The sequence below is a fragment of the Protopterus annectens genome, chromosome 12.part0 (genome assembly GCF_019279795.1).
Source record: "Protopterus annectens isolate FY-2018-M chromosome 12.part0, PAN1.0, whole genome shotgun sequence".
Classification (NCBI taxonomy): domain Eukaryota; kingdom Metazoa; phylum Chordata; order Ceratodontiformes; family Protopteridae; genus Protopterus; species Protopterus annectens.
The window spans coordinates 1,096,767,462-1,096,786,682 of NC_056746.1; the positions used below are offsets into that span (position 1 = coordinate 1,096,767,462).

Consider the following 19,221-nt stretch of genomic DNA (forward strand, 5'->3'; position numbering starts at 1 on the left):
GTGAACAAGTCAGTGCATGTGCGTCAGAGTGCTGCTGTCTGTTGCCATATACAGGTGCCCAATGCCTGCTGTATGTGTAGACGCACAACCTTTGTACTATCCCCTGTTGGAAGTGCACCGTATCACTACAGGTGAATTCCTTCTCAGAGAACTAATTGACTCACCTTTGTCAAGGTGAAACACTTCATGTAGCCTTGTAAATGAAAATAGGCAGTGTTTGCCTTGTCTAATAAAGATATTTCACCAAGCATTTGCTGCCGGACGAGTATCTACCTTATAGGTTCATAGGTTCATAGCTTGGTACTAGGTTATCGTCCCTTGGGCCTATACAGGCCTAGCCATAACAATTCCCTGGCTATTTCTTCCCACACTGTTTACTTCCAGGACCCCTGTCTATCAGGGTGACTGACGTGATCCCCTGGGTGAATTTCCTTTCTCCCATCCAATCATCAAGGTTCCTTTTGAAGAGGGCCAAAGAGGCGCTCTGCTTGACATGTATGGGCAGTCTATTCCAGAGTATGGGGAGTCTCTGGGTCAGGAACCTATCCCTCCAGCATGTTCTGTTCATTGTGATGACAAGGATTATATCCCTGGAGAGTGTGGCTCTGAGGGATTGGGATTTCTTTAAGTGTAGCATGTCCAACAGCTCTGGGTTTGACATGGCCTTGTATGTTAAGCAGAGATCGCCTCTGAGTAGACGATATGCGACAGAGTATAGCTGGAGTATTTTAAGTTGGTCAGCATAGGGCATCTGCTTTAGGCCTGTGATTTTCTTAGTGAGGTATTTCTGCGGCCTTTCCAGTTGTTGCAGGTGTCTTGAGAGGTACATACCAAATGGGCGTTGTATTCTATAATGGGTCTAATGAAGGATGAGTACAGTGGGACAATGACCTCCTTTTTTCTGGATGAAAAGCCCTTAGTGATGAGGTGTGCCACATAGAAGGATTTCCTGACTGTTGTGGCGATGTGGTTATCGAAGGTGAGATCACTGTCCGCCTGTGTCCCTTAGTCTCTTATCACACTTTTGGTGTTTAGTGTACTGCCACCTATGTAGTAATTCACGGGTACATGTTTTTTTCCCAAAGGGGATAACTATACATTTCTTGGCATTGAGCTTGAGCCCATGGCTCTGGCACCAAGCATCTGTTTCTGTAAGGCCCTCTTGTAGAGTATCCACATCATTTGGAGATTCAATAATGGCTCCCAGTTTGCAGTCATCTGCAAACTTTGTTAGCCAGAGTCCTTTAGTGTTGGCCTGTACTTCAGAGAAGTAAATGCCAAACAAGAGTGGTCCCAGGACTGAACCCTGAGGTACTCCACTTGTCACTTGTCTGGAGCTGGATTTGGAGTCAGCTACTTTTACAGTGTGGGTTCTGTCAGTAAGCCAGTTGGCAACCCATCGAGTGACGTAGGGATTAATGCCCAGCTTAGTAAGTTTATCTATGATTCCAGAGTGGGGAATGGTGTCAAAGGCCTTGGCGAGGTCCAGATAGGCTGTGTGGACCACCTTACCCTCGTCCACGGCTCTGGAGACTAATTCGAAAAAGTCAGTCGGGTTCAGAAGGCAAGATCGGCCCTTCATGAACTCAAACTGGGTGGGGTCCAGTGTTTGAAGGTTGCCAATGTCTTTGTTTCCAAGTTCTATGATAATACATTCCATGGCTTTGCAGATCAGGCTCGTCAGACTGATGGGGTGGTAGTTCCCAGGATTCAAGGTGGATCCCAGGTGGATCCCCCCTTGTGGAGTGGGATAATTGTAGCTGTGCGCCACTCAGTGAGCACGAAGCCTGAGGTGAGGTTATGATTAAACATGACACTTAGGTGAGGTGTCAGTTCATTTTGTAGTTCATGTAGTACACAGCCCAGGATGTCATCTAGTCCCATGGATGCTGTATTCTTAGCTGTGGAGAGTGCGTTTTGTACCTGTGTGGACGTTATTACCGGAATTTGGCAATCTTCTGGTATTGAGATGGGCCATTTAGGGGGTGAGAGGGGGGTGAAGTTGGCACTGAATCGATCTGCCAGGATATGGGATCAGTATATTTAATGACTTTCTGTTGTAGCTCAGAGCAGATCTGAGCCTTGCCATTTAGATTCCTGACATAGTTATAGAATGCCTTGTGGTTGTCTTTGGAATCTTTGGCAATTTTATTTTTGTAACTAGCTTTGGAGGATTTTATGAGGGATCTCAGCTTCTTACTGAGGATGGTAAGGGAGTTTTGTGCATCCTGGGATATTCCTCTTTTCTGCAACAGTTTCTTCCTTTTGTTGTAAAGTTTGTGTATGGCAGGGGACCACCAGATTGGCTTCATTTTTTGGGAGGAGAGCATCTTGGTTCTATTTGGGATGGCACGATTGATGCATAAATGGATGTGCTCATACAGTGCCTTAGTGTAGGACTCAGCAGTCGAACTTTCAGCTGTCGTCTACATGGGTGTCATGAAGTTTGTCACGTCTGACTTGAGTAGCATGAAGTTGGCTTTGGATAAGTTTTTTATGGAGGTTTCCTTACTAGGGGGTGGGGGTGGGATGTGGATGTTAAGGGTGATTAGCTTATGGTCTGACCTGACCAACAAGTGGTGACCATAGGTGTGGAGCATCGATTTCCCATGTTGGTAATGACCATATCCAGGATATTGGAGCCCCTTGTTTATGGTTCAGAGACTTCCACAAGAAGGTGAGGGGAGATATTTGAAACGGCAGTACAATTCTGCAGGAGTGCCACTGTGATAAAGATAAATATCTATCCAATAACTGACTGCACATACTTACTTGTAGCTCTAAGTTGATCCTTCTAAATGATTTGCGTAATATGTGTTAGACTTAAGTTTTTTAACCACACATGCTTTGCTACCTCTGACTGTTTGTCTTTTACTGATTTTGTTAGTAAGAGGGGCTGGCACTCCCCTTTTACCAGTCACTCATCCTCCTTAACCTGTCTTCCACTTTGACAGCTTGATGAGTTGAAGTTAAGGGGGCACTCTTGCTCCCTTTAATAAGAGAAATATGGTGACAAAAACAGCATAATGAATGTGTACCACTAACACAATATTGGTTCATTATACAAGTACAACAGAATGTTAAAATGCTTTGAACTGTTGTTGTCTGCTTGCTTATTCTAAATCCATAACTTATCTTTGCTGTAAACACTGTCAGGTTTAGTTCTCACCATTTTATTTCCATACAGATGGTTTGTTTCACCTTAGTTGACAGTAACAGCTAGAAATGCAAGCAAAGCAACTATTCATGAAAAATCTTCCTAACAGCAGCTGCACTCATAACAACTTGTGTGTTAGTGTTTTAAATCAAGATTTTCCTCAATCTACAGGTATGTCAGTGACATTTTACTTTTACTGCTTACTGACTAAATAAATTGTGTGTGTCATGACAGTTTAACATTTTATGTTACATATATGCTGTTTATGTGATTAGAACTGTGTCTGTACAGGTTAACAATTCCAATTTTCTAGATACAAATTGTGACGTGGAAGGAAAAAGGGAATCTGTTATCTGGGTAGTGGGTGAAAATAACTCATGCTGGTATTCTCAAACAGAATATTTGCAACCAGTTTGCACTTTCATCCAGGACAGCAGGACTGCAGTATGTTTTAAAATGGGACCATGTTTCTCACAGCTGTGCTGACTTACTATACAACGGCTAAGCCTTCCTCCCACAGCCAGTGAAGGTGTTGTTTTCAGAAGTGCATTTCTCCTTCTGTAGTCAGTTTATCGCACTTAAGTAAAAAGAAGTTGTCAATTTGTTCTCAGTAGATCTATTCTATATGTGGCGTGTCATTATGTTTCTGTGAGGCCTAGAACTCCCATAGTTTAATTAAACTGAAAAGTAATGTACTATTTAAAAGTATTTATTGGACTTCTGTACACATTATGCATTTCTGCATACAATGAACACTAAAATCTGGGCTGATTTCTACTGTCTAACAGAGAATCTTACTAGCAGTACCTAAACTTAATGTTAATAGAGCTTCCCTGGTGGTCATTTGTACTTTGATGGGGGCGTTGCAGCCTGATGTACAGTATGACCCCATCACTAGCTTCAGTGTATTTGAGGCTAATGTTTACCTTTGCAAACTGGAACTATTTTACCTTTAAGGTCTCACTTTCTTAATATTTCTGACTATAAAGTTCCATGCAGTGATCAGAAGGGGACAAATGTGGAGTAGGTTTAGACGTCAGAAACATGGGTAGGAGGAGATGTTTCAATAGTCCAATTGACTTTTACTAGAGAAAGAGGTGCATTTATCATGATGGAGACATGGAATTGTGTGCTGCACTCATTGCATAACAATAGCACCTCAGCTGGATTGTGTGCTGCACTCATTGCGTAACAATAGCACTTTCTGCTGTATTTTGTGCTGCAGTCATTGCATAACAATAGCACCTCTGCTGGATTGTGTGCTGCAGTCAATGCATAACAATAGCACCTCTGCTTAATTGTGTTCTGCACTCATTGCATAACAATAACACCTCTGCTGGATTGTGTGCTGCATTCATTGCATAACAATAGCACCTCTGCTGGATTGTGTGCTGCATTCATTGCATAACAATAGCACCTCTGTTGGATTGTGTGCTGCAGTCATTGCATAACAATAGCACCTCTGCTGAATTGTGTGCTGCACTCATTGCGTAACAATAGCACCTCTGCTGGATTGTGTGCTGCATTCATTACATAACAATAGCACTTTCTGCTGCATTTTGTGCTGCAGTCATTGCATATCACTAGCACCTCTGCTGGATTGTATGCTGCAGTCAATGCATAACAATAGCACTGCTGCTGGATTGTGTGCTGCATTCTTTGCATAATAATAGCATCTCTGCTGAATTGTGTGCTGCAGTCATTGCATAACAATATCACCTCTGCTGGATTATGTGCTGCATTCACTGCATAACAATAGCGTCTCTGCTGAATTGTTTGCTGCACTCATTGCGTAACAATAGCACCTCTGCTGAATTGTGTGCTGCAGTCATTGCGTCCGGCACCTCTGCTGAATTGTGTGCTGCAGTCATTACATAACAATGGCACCTCTGCTGAATTGTGTGCTGCAGTCAGTGCATAACATTAGCATCTCTGCTGATTTGTGTGCTGCAGTCATTGCATAACAGTAGCACCTCTGCTGAATTGTGTGCTGCAGTCATTGCATAACACTAGCACCTCTGCTGAATTGTGTGCTGCACTCATTGCGTAACAATAGCACCCCTGTTGAATTATGTGCTGCTTTCATTGCAAAACTGTAACACCACTGTTTCTTTGGCCTGCAGGCTAGGTTTAGTACATACATTGGAACTGAACACAGAAGGAGAAATGGACTTCTGAAAACAGAATTAGCCTTTGTAAAGTATGTCAGCACAGCTGTGAGAAACATGGACCCATTTTTAAACATAATTCAGTCCTGCCACCCTAGATATATATTCTGCAACATAATTCTCTTTCCATCTCACAACACACTGCAAGTTTTTGTTTTTCCCCCTTTTAGCTCATTTTAGATACTCACTCAGCATAAGTAGTGATGGTGTATGGAGGTAAAATTAACATGTTTTCCAATTTGATACATTTGACAACTACATTCAGTAACACTGTAATTTCCTTATCAGGGTAATTAAGCCATGATGCTCATCACAGTTCACTTTTCCACTCCTAAACTCATACCATGGTCTTTGCATGGATGGCCTCAGTTTTTAAGAACTGTGTAAACTCCCTTTTCCCATTTTTGCACATGGGTTGGCGTATCACATCAACAGTGTCAGTCATCAAGAGCCAATGGTCACACTGCAGGGTGGTTAGACATACAGTGGTTGTTCTTCAATGCCACACACCTGGACGCACACTCACCTATGACCAGTTTAGTGTGTCCAGTCAACCTGCTGTACCTCTTTGGAATATGAGAGGAAGCCAGAGCACCTGGGGAAAACCCATGCAAACGCAAGGAGGAAAAAGCATCCCAGGTGAGAAGCAAACCTGAGAACCTCAACCAGTTATTCCAGTAGTTCCCGCTAACATGCTAGATGTCTGGGAAAGTGATGTCATTCAGAAGGCTCATGTAGCCATCAAACAGTACTGAGAAATAAGGCAACAAATAAGGTTTATGTAAAGTAAATGCTTAAGTGGCTTTGTAGCCAGATATTCAGTCAAACGTTGAATTAGTGCAGATGTAAACAATTGCTGGAATGTTGTAAATAATCTACAGATCAGTTGTACACATGGATGTATGAGGTACAAAATGCCTGTGTTTTCTTGCTGATAGGAGTCCATAACAGTACTTCAAGATAACTTCATAAATGTAGCCATTTATGAGCCATTCTCTATACTGTAATAACTGAGGCAGGAATGCAGGACAGTAGAATGTTCTGTAATAGTATGTTTGCTTACTGATGTTGTGATGTGCTTCAGAGTACCTTATGACTCGTCAATATATTGCAAATGTTTGTGCCTTCTAGCCTGGGAAGGAGACTGAAAATGGTTACAAGAGGCAGTTCTCTTACTCAATTTTCAATAAGTTAATAGATAAATATAAATAAAGAGGCACTCTCTTTTCTAAAAAAAAAAATGTTTATAAGAAATCACACACACACACACACGGGCCCGCTTGTGTGTGTGTGTGTGTGTGTGTGTGTGTGTGTGTGTGTGTGTGTGTAGCCATGCGCACGTATATGCGTGTGTTTATCTGTACATGTATAATATATACATAAATGCACACACACACACACACACACACACACACACACACACACACACACACACACACACACACAGTCAGTCACAACTGAGACACAAAGAAACTGTTTTTAAAGTTTAAATGAAAATATTTTTCATTAGTAAGAAAGAAACTATGGTACAAGTTTGAATGCAAAGTCTATGTCATTTATGAGAAGGATTCATTGTTAGACTGTACCAAAGAGATGAGCTGTCTTCATTTCCTTACTCCCAGCGTTGGTGTTGTGCTTTATCACTGCTTTATGTGAAAGTAGTACCCCTAGATGGCAAAGTACCATCATGCATCTATCTCTGTGATAGATGTACAAGTTTGCTGCCACTGTTTCTTACAGCCACATCAGCCATAGATACTTGGCTATCACACATACATTAGCAGTGCATCCACAGTTATTCGTAGTACTCTTTTATGAGTGAATGAACAGGGGTAGCATCATTGCTCAGAGATTAAGCCTTGCCCAAGTTTGGGATTTATCAAATCTCTGTTAACAGCCTGTGTGGAATTTGCATGTTCCCACTCTCTCCGCAAATGTTTCTGCAGGTCTTATGGTTTCATCCCACCTCCCAAAATATTCAGCTTGAGTGCCTAATCTAAACTCTCAGTATGTATTGCATTTACCCGTACCCTTTTGGCTTATATCATGGCCAAAAAGGGTCTAAGGACAAGCCCACTTACATGGCTTACAATTAATCAGAACAGATGTTAACACTTAACTGTGCTGTCTGTGGTCTTTATTTTATCGGTTTGTATGAATAGTAGAACACTTGATTGTATTCATTCTTGATAATTTAGTTTCAGGAAAAGGGTTCTGACATTATATATTTTAAGGTTGTTTTCACTGCCACTCACATTCTGACTTGTGTATTGTAACCTCTATTTTTTTTCTTGGTCTTATTAATCCACAGTGATTCTGTTACTATGAACTAATCTAAATTGAGACCCTACTTCCTCTTGATCCTAGGGTGCATCTTAACTTCTTTCTGACTAGGGGCTATTCTGAGAAAAGGGAACAACCCAGGAACAGAACTTAATTATTCCCAGGCTGAGGATACAGAGAGCAGGTCTGATGCTTCTTCACTTTTGCTGTTTTATCCCTTCATCCTGACCCTCAGACACTGTATTAGAGTTGATGCTGCTGCATATATTACCAGGCCTACTGATGTATAAATGTCTGCACACATGTCTAACTCCTGGCTACATTGCATGGTGATTGCATATGAGTCAGCCCTGTCTGGCTATTCTTTAACACCTGTCTCCGCTGAGTGCCAGTGTTGCAATAGACAGGCTTGTATTTTTCTTTCTAGGATGGGTAAATTCGTACTGGTTGCTTGTTTCAGCCCTCTGCAGCTGGCTTGTTCAATGTCAGGGCAGCTATTTGGTTCCTGGTTATCTAGACTGCAGTCAAGACTTTTGTCTTGCGCACTGCAGAGCTAGCATATTAACATCTCTGCTTGTTCACTTATGGAGTAAGGGTAAGCTGTGGCCTGCTGATGTAAAATCACACTTACCACACCTAATGCAACACTGTGGAACATAATTCAGCATTTCCTTTGTTTCGTCATGTATTAACATATTAACAGCATTTCTTGCAGTAACATTATATCTATGTTTTAGTGACTATAATCATAAAATGAACAAATAAAAATCATATATTGCAGAAGTTCCACAAATGGTGAGCAATTTGAAATGTTGGGAGAGAACATAATATAACACTTTCCTGGATTTTGTCACATTTTATGCTTTCATAAATTTTGCTTTGAAATTCTACCTGTAGTCTTTGACCATAGTCATTATAAAAGGGATTATGGAAACCTAACAGATGACAGAATTTCATGCCATCTGCTTAAAGAAGGGTCTAGGCAATGTTACTATATATGTGATCCACAAACATTGAAATTCAGGGGGTGTGGTCCATGAAATAGTCCTGGTGTTTGTTAGGCTTCCTGTTAAGTTGTTAAAATGTCATACTAACCTCAGCTGCTTTTATTTTTAACTGGGTCCCTTATTAACACTAGTGATTTCGGCTTAGTCAGAGTCTGAGGAAGGAAGTCGAGGAGGTGGCTTCATTTGGCACTGTGTCTGGCATATTCAGACTAGAATTATTTGCATTAAGAGTTCAGCTGAAGTCACTGCTATGTGGGATTGTAGCGCTATTTTTGATGTCACAGATCATTGTTCCAGCTGGGAATGGACCTTCTTCTTGGGAGTACTACCATGCAATTGCCTGGGGTGTTCTTTTAGTAAATGATGGCAGGATCTTTCAGTCAGGGTGATAGCAATAAGAGATAAAGTCTGACAGTGTTACAGCTCCCTATGGTTTGCTTCTATTAAGGGAAACATCACTCCTCCATGTGGAACATGGCCATGATTTGTAACACTACTGTGAAATACTTATAAACAAGGGCACGTGGCATGCATAATAATTACTCTTCGATAATCAAACTGCTGTTTAGGCTTGGTCAGAATAAGGCATTCTGTACTGCAGGCTTTCCTGCTGCTGCTGTCCTGCTGGTAAAAAGCACACTGCTCTATTGTTCAGAATGCTAATATCCATTCATGTAATTTAAGCATTATACTACTGTGTTTTCTTATGTCTTGGCTATTTACTGACTTCCATTCAGCCTTGTGAACCTACTAACTATTTTACATCTTCATCTTACCACCTTCCTCTTCTTCACCTGAAGCTTAGTTACGTCTGATGTAGCATGGTGAGTAGTACATTTGTCTCACAAAGCACACTGCCTTTAATTTGGTATAAGCTCATCTGCAAAAGTCTTCTGCAGGCATCTGTGAAGCATTCCCTACTGTGAATTGGAGATCATATATGCAGTTGTATGACCTGCTGTGTTGTCTTGCAAAGAATTTTACTGTTAGGGTATTGTTAAGCATGATTATGAACTGATGCACTCACACTAATAATGCCAGTACCATTTTATGGTTGAAGCTGTAGTTCCTGGTGGTGTCCAGGGGTGCAGTGTTTTAGTGAAATTTGTCAGAAAAGGAACCGTTTTTGGAATCCCTTACTGCCCTGTACTCAGCTGCCCTTGTTTCACTGGCACTACAATTAGGAGTGCAGCAGGGAGTTTAGTGGAAACTTCATTTACAGTTCTTTCTTGTTCTTATTTCAGTAAAATAACCAGTGGAGGGCTGGGCAACATACTGTGGTACATGTAATCAAAATGCACGTACAGGCCAGAGATCACACTGCAGTGGGTAATGTCGCTGTAATACATTTGTAGGACATGGAATGCAGTGCTTTGGGATATACATTCAGAGTGCATATGCAAAGTATAGGTTCATAGATACTTACTATGCTATCGGTCTTTGAGGATCTTAAGAAGCCTAGCTTTCTATTCTCATGGTAATTATTAGCTCATCCTTTGCAGTATGAATCTCCAAAGACATGCTGAACAATTATATGCTGTGGGATATACTATCAGAATATATCTGCAGGAAGCACACTAAACTGCTATGGGGCATGTCATCAGAATATATTTGCAGTATATACAGAGCACTGCTTTGGGACATGTTATCTGAATACATTTGTATGACACACATGCTGTGTGATGTATTATCAGAGCGGTGGTGGTGCTGCGGTAGCATTGTCACCTCACAGTAAGACGCTGTCCGGTTTAATTCTCAGCTAGAGCGTCTTCTGCGTGCAGACATGCGTGAATGGGCACACCTTCGTTGAAGGTTGTGCGTCAGGGCTGGTAACTTGGCACGTAAAAGTCAACTACCAATCATTAGCGGACCGGAGTTCCGCTGTGGCGACCCCTAACCTGGAAAAGCCGAAAGACACAACAATTTGTGTAGGACACAAAGTGCAATGCTGTGGAACATGATATCAGAATACATGTGCAGAACACACAGTGCACTAATGTGGGACATGTCATCTAAGTATATATTTGGATGTTACATTAGGCTGCACTAAAACATATCAGAATCCATGTTCGGGAGAAACAGTATGCTGTTATAGGACATCATCTGAATACCTGCTTATGATGTTACAGTGCTGTGGCTCATGTCATGGGTATAGAAGTGTACAACACTGGGGGACATGTCATGAGAGCACTCATGCAGGACACACAGTATATCTCTCTGAGACATGTCATCAAAGTGGACACACACACACACACACACACACACACACACACACACACACACACACACACACACACACATACACATACACATACACACACACATACGAGACTAACTATACTGCATACCATCAAAATGCATGTCCAGGATACAGAGTATACTAAAATATTGCTAGGGGCAGATCTCTACCTTTGCACATTTCTTCAGTGGACTTTTATAGAACATGGATTGCACTGATGTGGGATGTGCAAAGAGCATATGAGTGCTGGACGTGGATGGCACTGCTATGAGACAGTTCCTCTGGATATATGAGCAGGATGCAGAGTACAGTGCTGTAGGACGTACAGTAAGAATACATGTGCAGGACATGCGGTACACTCTCATGGGGTATGGCATCAGAATACATGTGCAGAGTGCTAAGTACTGCTGCAGAATATGTTATCAGAATGCATGTTTAGAGCATAGGGGTCAGTGCTGTAAGACATTTGCCAGAATGTCAGGATAAGGCATTGAGTACACTGCTATTGGGTTCATCAGAATGTGTGTGTGAAGTATACAATCTACACTGCTTTTGATTTCTTGTTTCATATTATTTCTCTTTCACACTTTTAGTGCTGTACATGAAACAACTTATGGTTACAGAAAATGAATTCTATAGGCAGCATATGAAAGATTGTGTATTATACTGTGTAATAATTGGGATTAGTGCCTTACAGCAAAGGAAGAATTTTCTGTCTGTCTTTATTTGATTGGTTTTCTGAACAGACTTTTTTAGACTATCACCCATCACCTTGTGTTTTGGTTTGAAATTGTGAAATAATTCCCTGCTTTCAAAACATTTTAACCAATAAGTGATATGATTTATTTTAAAGGTTTAAAATTTGAAGACTCCAGGTAGTTATGCAACTAATGCTGCCCAACAGAGTGGGCAATACAAGTAAATAATGGACTGCCAAGACATGCTGAGGCCTAGTGCAGAAGATGGAGGGTCTCCTACCCCTGAGAGGTCCATTATCAGCACCCACTGTGGAGGGTGGTTTTGTGACAAATGGGCTCTCTGTTTTTATATGATTTTGTCATTTTTATTATTAAAATTTGATAGTATGTGTAGGATTTTTATGCAAAATAGTTCCTCCACTACAATTCTTTTAATACAGGTTGTATCTCAGTAGATACAGAATTATGAAATGTTAGTTGCATTTGTAGTGCTGTCTGCCCCATTGCCTGTTTTACACAGGCTTTCACACACAGATGTGCTCACACACAGACATCTATGTGAACACACACACACACACACACACACACACACACACACACACACACACACACACACACACAAATGCACAGAGTTGTGCTTAAAATGTTTTTGTTTTTAGATGTCTAAAATTAACATTGTTTTGTGTTTAAAGATTAACCATTGGAAACAGTGAGTATTTAATTGTTTCAGGCTCAAAACAGCTACTATGTAACACAGATATATTTAAGGGGTTTGTGGGCTTTTAAAACAGTTGCTACTGCTGATGAGTTAGCTAGTGAAGGACTGGTGCTGAAGAACAACTGTTTTGCTCCATGCTGGCACACTGATTTCATGTTGTTAGATGGTGCTCTCATTTTTTCACTGAGCTCTCTCTGTACACTAATTCACTTCTTTGGGGCGCTGAGTGACCAATGGAGTTTTGTTATTTTAGAAGCTCATTTTCTAAGTAACAGTAACATATTTGTAAGTTAGGTTGCCTTTAACCAGTATTGGTTTGCTTTTAGTTTTATCTACTGTTGTTAAGTAGTTTTATTAAAAAAATGAAAGTAAACCTGCCTGCTTTCATCTTTAAATGTTTCAGCAACTCTGCATAATAATGGGTGCCAAAAACACAGTGAACGTGTGTGGTTTCGGAGTAGTGGTTAAGATCTTCACTTCATAGACAGGAGGTGCAAGGTCTGATTCTGGCTTAAAACGGCCCTTCATGGCAGTTAGCCTAGTATTCATATATGAACCTGTGAACATGAATGAGTGACTGCCGAATCATTACAGTACATGTCAGATGAATATCTAGATGTTCATCGTGTTTCACTGTTGCAGTCATTACACTTGGGTTATCCTGCTGGCAGGCTACCTGCAGTAGGCCTGAATTCCAAAGTCCTAGTCTGGCGTCGGTTGCTGTCGCCTGTTCCCTGACGTCAGTGCGCCAGGGGTATATAAGATGCAGCCGACGCCATTTTCTTCAGTCTTTCTTGCCGCGCGGTGCCCGAAGCAAAAGCAGTTCGCAAGTGCCGGTTGGCCGACTCCTGAGATTTTCGAAATCGAATTTCAGATCCGAAGTCTTCAATAAAGTTAAGTACCCCGTTGGGGAAACTTTTTTCTTGCTCCAGATCGATGTCAGAAAAAGTTAACAATTGTATTTCTTGTGGGAAGCAAATACCTGATAAGGATTTTCATTCTTACTGTATTCCTTGCATAGGCCCTGACCACGATGTTACTAGTTGTCGGCTTTGTGCTAGATTTAACCAACGCACTATTAAGCGTTGGTACGATTTTGCATTTCATTACTTTGGCCGAAGGTTTAATTATATAATCCCGTCAGAACAGCTGACGACCGGAGTTCATAAAAAGCGCAAGGAAAAAGAAAAGGACAGGCATCCGAGGTCCAAAACTGACAACGACGCCTCCGCTAGGCCAGTCACTGGTTCACCGGTTCTCAGTGAGGCACTTTCACAGCCCCTGACACCTGCTACCTCAGAGCCACAGGCCGCTGCCGACTCCCACGTGAAGACAACTAGGCCTCTGGATACTCAAGGTATTTGGCCTTCGGAAACTATTCCCTCAGATGGGTCTTGAGCCGCTGAGCAGGCATCGGCTTCTGAGGGTGTTTTCAGACCAACACAGTTATACATCAAGCCAACTTCAGCTTCCAAGACAAAGGCCAAAACAGCTTTAAAGACAAAGAAACAAGTACAGCATTCTCCTGGACAGACTTCCATGCCTAAGAAACAGATGCTCAAAATGGCCGAAGACCTAATTACTTTGATCAGGGGTTACCATCCCCCTCCTGATAAGAGGCCTAGGCAAGACACTGAATATGATTCTTCTGATCAGGTTTCAATTTCTTCTGATTCCTCCTCAGAACAGGAATACTCTCTTCCTCCCTATGAGGATTCTGATGCTGAAGAATCTATCCCTTCAGCCTCTCCTCCTGAGGACTATTCTTTTTGGGAGACCCTGCATACCATGAGGGAGCATTTTCACTGGGAGAGCCAAGATTACTCAGAATCTAAGAAAAGGCTCAGAGATTTTCTTTTACTTCATCAGCACAGACCTCTGGCTATTCCACCTGTTCTAGACATTGTAGATGATGTATTTTCAGAGTCCGGCCTGTCTCCTGACTCTTTACCCCCTGCACCTGTTAAGCCAGACAGGTACTACAGGGTTCCAGATTCACACAAATTTATATATAAAAACCCTGTTGCTGACCCAGAAACTGTATCTCAGGGTCCCAAAGTGGTCAAGGCTTCCACTGCAAAAAAACCTTTTCCCTCTGATAGGGATTCTAGAGCACTGGACAGATGGGGGAAAAAAGTTTACACTTCTGCTACCTTGGCTGTAAGGGCTTTAAATTGTCAGTTTCATATGCTTAAATATCAGCAATACTTAATGTCACTGTTAAAACAGAAAATGTTTACAAATTCTGAATGTGCTGAAAACAAGTAAATGCAGGATTTATTGCATGCTTCTGAACAAGTGGGAAAGCATACTTTGCAATGTGGTTTTGATTCACTTGAGGCCTCTTGCAGGGCCACTGTTACCGGCTCTGTCATTCAAAGGCATGCTTGGTTAAAGGAACAGAATCTGCCCGATCATGTTAAAGCAAAATTATTGGATGCTCCATTACAGCATGATATTTTGTTTGGTGTTAAGGCAGTAGAGGTGTTAAAGAAAATGGAGGATAAAGTGAAATCTATGCACACAGTAAAGGATTTTTTACAGGTACAGCCACCTAGATTTAGCAGGAACTGGCCTTCTAAGAACTGGTCCTTTCCTGTGTCAGACAGGCCACAAAGAGGCAGATACAGACGCCCTAGAGGCAGATCTCAGCCACAAGGCTCATACAGACCTAAACAATGGGCTGCTCCTACCTCCAAAAGCAGAGAAGACAAGTCACAGCCATATAGGAAACAGTCCCAATGACTTTCCACTGCCAAGGCTGAGCTCTTATCTTTTGGCAGCACCCTTGGGGGGAAAGCTAGCACTTTTTTCACAAAATTGGCACATGATCACCCAGGGCAAATGGGTCTTGAATATAGTTTCTCAGGGCTACAGGTTCCACTTTCACACTCTTCCAAAGACAAAGGGTATGCCAGACCTGCCACACAATCAATGGGCAGAGGCACAAAAACAAATCTCATCTCTCTTGGACATGAGGGCTATTCAGCCAGTACCACAGCAAGAGCAGGGACAAGGATTTTACTCAAGACTTTTCTTGGTACCCAGAAAGGACAAAGCTTGGAGACCAATTCTGGACCTGTCTACTCTAAACACTTTTCTGGATGTTTCAAAATTCAAAATGTTGACACTGCAGCAACTTCTGCCCATGCTGGGCAAGAAGGCTTGGCTCGTAACTTTGGACCTCAAAGAGGCATACCTGCATGTCCCAATCAGACAATCTTGCAGAAGATACCTCAGATTCATAGCTGGCTTAGTGCACTACCAATTCTCTGCACTGCCCTTTGGCTTATCTACTGCGCCCAGGGTCTTCACAAAATGCCTGGCACCAGTAATTGCATTTTGCAGACAAAGAGGAATTCAAATATATCCCTACTTGGACGACTGCCTTATTCAAGCAGAGAGCAAGGACATTCTACTAAAGCATCTGGCATTTGTAAAAAGATTACTAATTTGCCTAGGGTACACAGTAAACGAAAATAAATCAAAACTAGTACCCTCTCAAGAGATAATATTCCTGGGTGCAAGCTTAAATACAACTGCCCAGATGGCTTATCTCACGCCAGACAATCAAAGGCAACTGACTTCTTACTTCAAAAAGATGGCAACAAAAACCCAGTTACCTGCAAGAAAAATTCTGCAGGCTTTGGGCTTCATGGCATCCTGCATTCTGCTAATTCCATATGCAAGACTGCATATGAGGAAGCTACAATGGTATCTAAAAAGTGTTTGGACTCAACATTGCCACAGCCTAGAAACGTTAATTACCCTCATTCCCTGCCTGCAACAGGAGTTTCGATGGTGGGCACTGGCTTATCACTACAACAAGGGACAGCCATTCACTTTACCCACAGCCAGGCAGACACTAACAACATATGCATCGGATTATGCCTGGGGGGGCACACATGGCAGGAAAATGTATTCAGGGCACGTGGCCCACAAGCCAAATGCATCTTCATATCAATCAAAAAGAGATGCTATATGTACAGAATGTCCTGATAGATTTCAAGGATCTACTTCATCCGGGACAACTGTTGCTAAGGACGGACAATACTACAGTCATGTGGTACATAAACAAGCAAGGGGGCACACATTCCTACCCCCTCTGCAGGGAAGCCATGACTCTGTGGAACACAGCATTGACTTATCAAGTGCATCTGCAAGCACAATTCCTGCCAGGAAAGACAAATACTCAGGCAGATGAACTAAGCAGAAACCTCATGGACCCTCACGAGTGGAAACTAGATCCACAAGTCTTCAGCATGATAACAAGGAAATGGGGATGCCCAGACATAGATCTATTTGCCTCCCCTCACAACTGCCAACTTCAGAGATTCTGCACAAGGACTTATCACAAATAAGCATGGAAGGTGGATGCTCTATCATTCAGCTGGAAAACCCTTACAGTATATGCCTTTCCTCCGCTGCCTCTCTTCCCCAAGGTACTCCTAAAGGTCAGACAAGAGAAGCCAAAAATGATACTGATTGCCCCAGACTGGCCATGCCAGCACTGGTACCCAATCCGAAAGAGCTTGTCTCAAAGCCCAGCCTGGACTTTACCTCAAATTCCTCATCTTCTGTCCCAACAAAACAATCAGATCCTGCACAGCCAACTCAGAACCTTAAATCTAGCTGCATGGCAAATAATATAATCACTCAAAACTCACCTCTCTCTCTAAATCAATTATGGATGTTATTTTGGAAGCCAGGAGGCCTAGCACCAGAAAATCTTATGCAGAAAAATGGAAGAGATTCTCTGCTTGGAACCAGGCACAAGGAATTGACCTGCTTGTTCCAAATATTCCTCAGATTTTACAATACCTAACTGAGATGCTGGACAAAGGCCTATCCTTCTCATCAATTAAGATCCATGCCTCTGCCATTTCAGCTCATTACAATACGGAACCACCGATTGTTTCACATCCACTGCTAAGGCAGTACCTCAGAGGGGCTAAACACATAAGACCCCAGGGAGAGCAGCGATACCTGCATGGGACCTCAATTTTGTCTTGGAAAAGCTCACATTGCCTCCTTTTGAGCCAGCCAATACAGCCGAGATAAAATTCTTATCATGGAAAACAGCTCTGCTCCTAGCAATAACTTCAGCAAGAAGAGTCTCATAGTTACAGGCATTAATGGCTGTGGAACCTTTTATCATTTTCCATCCGGACAGGGTTTCTCTAAGGACAAACCCAACATCTATGCCAAAAGTAGTGTCCAGTGTGGCTCTTAATCAAACCATTCATTTGCCTACTTTTTATCGAAATCCCCAGAATAAAGGGAAGAAACTTCTTCTTTGGACATACACAGACAGCTACGCTTCTACTTGGATAAAACTAAAGCTTTCAGAAGGACTGAGCAACTTTTGGTGGCGTATGTTGCAGGATCACAAGGAAAGGCTATCTCAAAGCAGACTATTTCAAAATGGATAGGACACTGCATTCGTTTCTGCTATTCACAACATGGCAAATCAGTGCCTAAGGTCATTAGGCCACATTCGACCAGGGCAGCAGCCACCTCAGCAGCCTTCCTCAGAGGAGTACCAACCAAGGATATTTTGGAGGCTGCAACTTGGACTTCAGTGCACACTTTTGCCAAGCACTACCACTTGCCTCTTTACTATAAATCCAGAGCAGGCTTTGCCACTGCAGTTCTGCAGGGCCTCATAGCCACTCCTAATCCTATTTAGACCCAGCCGCCCAACCTCAGCTTTGGGATTCAATTCAAGTGTAATGATTGCAACAGTGAAACACAATGAACATAGTACAGTTGTGTACCTACCATAAATGTAGATGTTCGAGTGTATTCACTGTTGCAGTCCAGGTTACCCACCCACCATCCCCCTTTCTTTGCTGGGACTTATCTGTACTTCTCTATTCTATACAACCTATGTGGTGTATTTGCTTGTAGATGAAAGTATTGTTTATTTTAGTGCATGCTTTTGATAAGCAGTGTTTTTAGCCTACTCTTTTGGGGGCACCTGACATCTGGGGCAAGAAAAACTGAAGAAAATGGCGTCGGCTCCATCTTATATACCCCTGCCGCACTGACATCAGGGAAGAGGCGACAGCAACCAACGCCGGACCAGGACTTTGGAATTCAGGCTGACTGTGGGTAGCCTGCCAGCAGGATAACCCAAGTGTAATGACTGCAACAGTAAATGCACTCGAACATCTACATTTATGGTAGGTACACAACTGTACTTTATTCTGAATCACTAATATCTGTAGGCATGGCCATACCTCTCAACCTCTTAGAGCAAGAAATCTGGACAAAGCTATATGTAAAAGTGGGACAAAAGCCCAAAAATAAGGGCAATTTTTAAATATTGTTCTTACAAACTTATAAAGTTGATAGAGTAACAGTTTTTGCATTAGCATGAATTTTCTGAAGGTTATAAAGTCTGAAACTCAAATATATGTTGTTATATTCTAATTCAATCTTTAATGATTTGCCTCTAATTTGCCGTAAAACCACAATTTTAATAAAAATGGACCAAAAATATGAGGCAAAAATCTGGACATTTTGTGAAAATCTGTACATTTGAGAGGTATCCATGGCATTATGAGAGACATGGTAGTATACATTTGCTTTAATTCAAAATATGGATAGCACGCATACCTCTCAACTGTACAGATTTTCACGGAATGTCCAGATTTTTGCCACATATGTTTGGTAAGCTTTTCATAGAATTTGGTTTTCTGACAAATCAGTGGCAGGCTGAACTCAGAAAATAAAGACAGACATTTGAGTTTCAGACTTCATGCCCTTCAGAAAGTTCATGCTAATGTAAAACTTGTTAGTCTGTCAACTTTCTAAGTTTGTAAACTCAGTATTTCAAAATTGCCCCTAATTTGAGGCCTTTGTCCCACTTTTATTTATGGCTTTGTCCAGATTTTTTGCTCAAAGAGGTTGAGAGGTATGATAGCATGTTATTTCCACCATAGGTTT

The 19,221-nt window shown here is 41.9% G+C and overlaps 1 protein-coding gene across 1 annotated transcript in view; it reads left to right on the forward strand.

The window, feature by feature from the left end:
- EPB41L1 (erythrocyte membrane protein band 4.1 like 1) overlaps positions 1 to 19,221 on the forward strand; it is a gene marked incomplete in the record, with an annotated part of 2,183,009 nt that overhangs the window by 319,720 nt on the left and 1,844,068 nt on the right.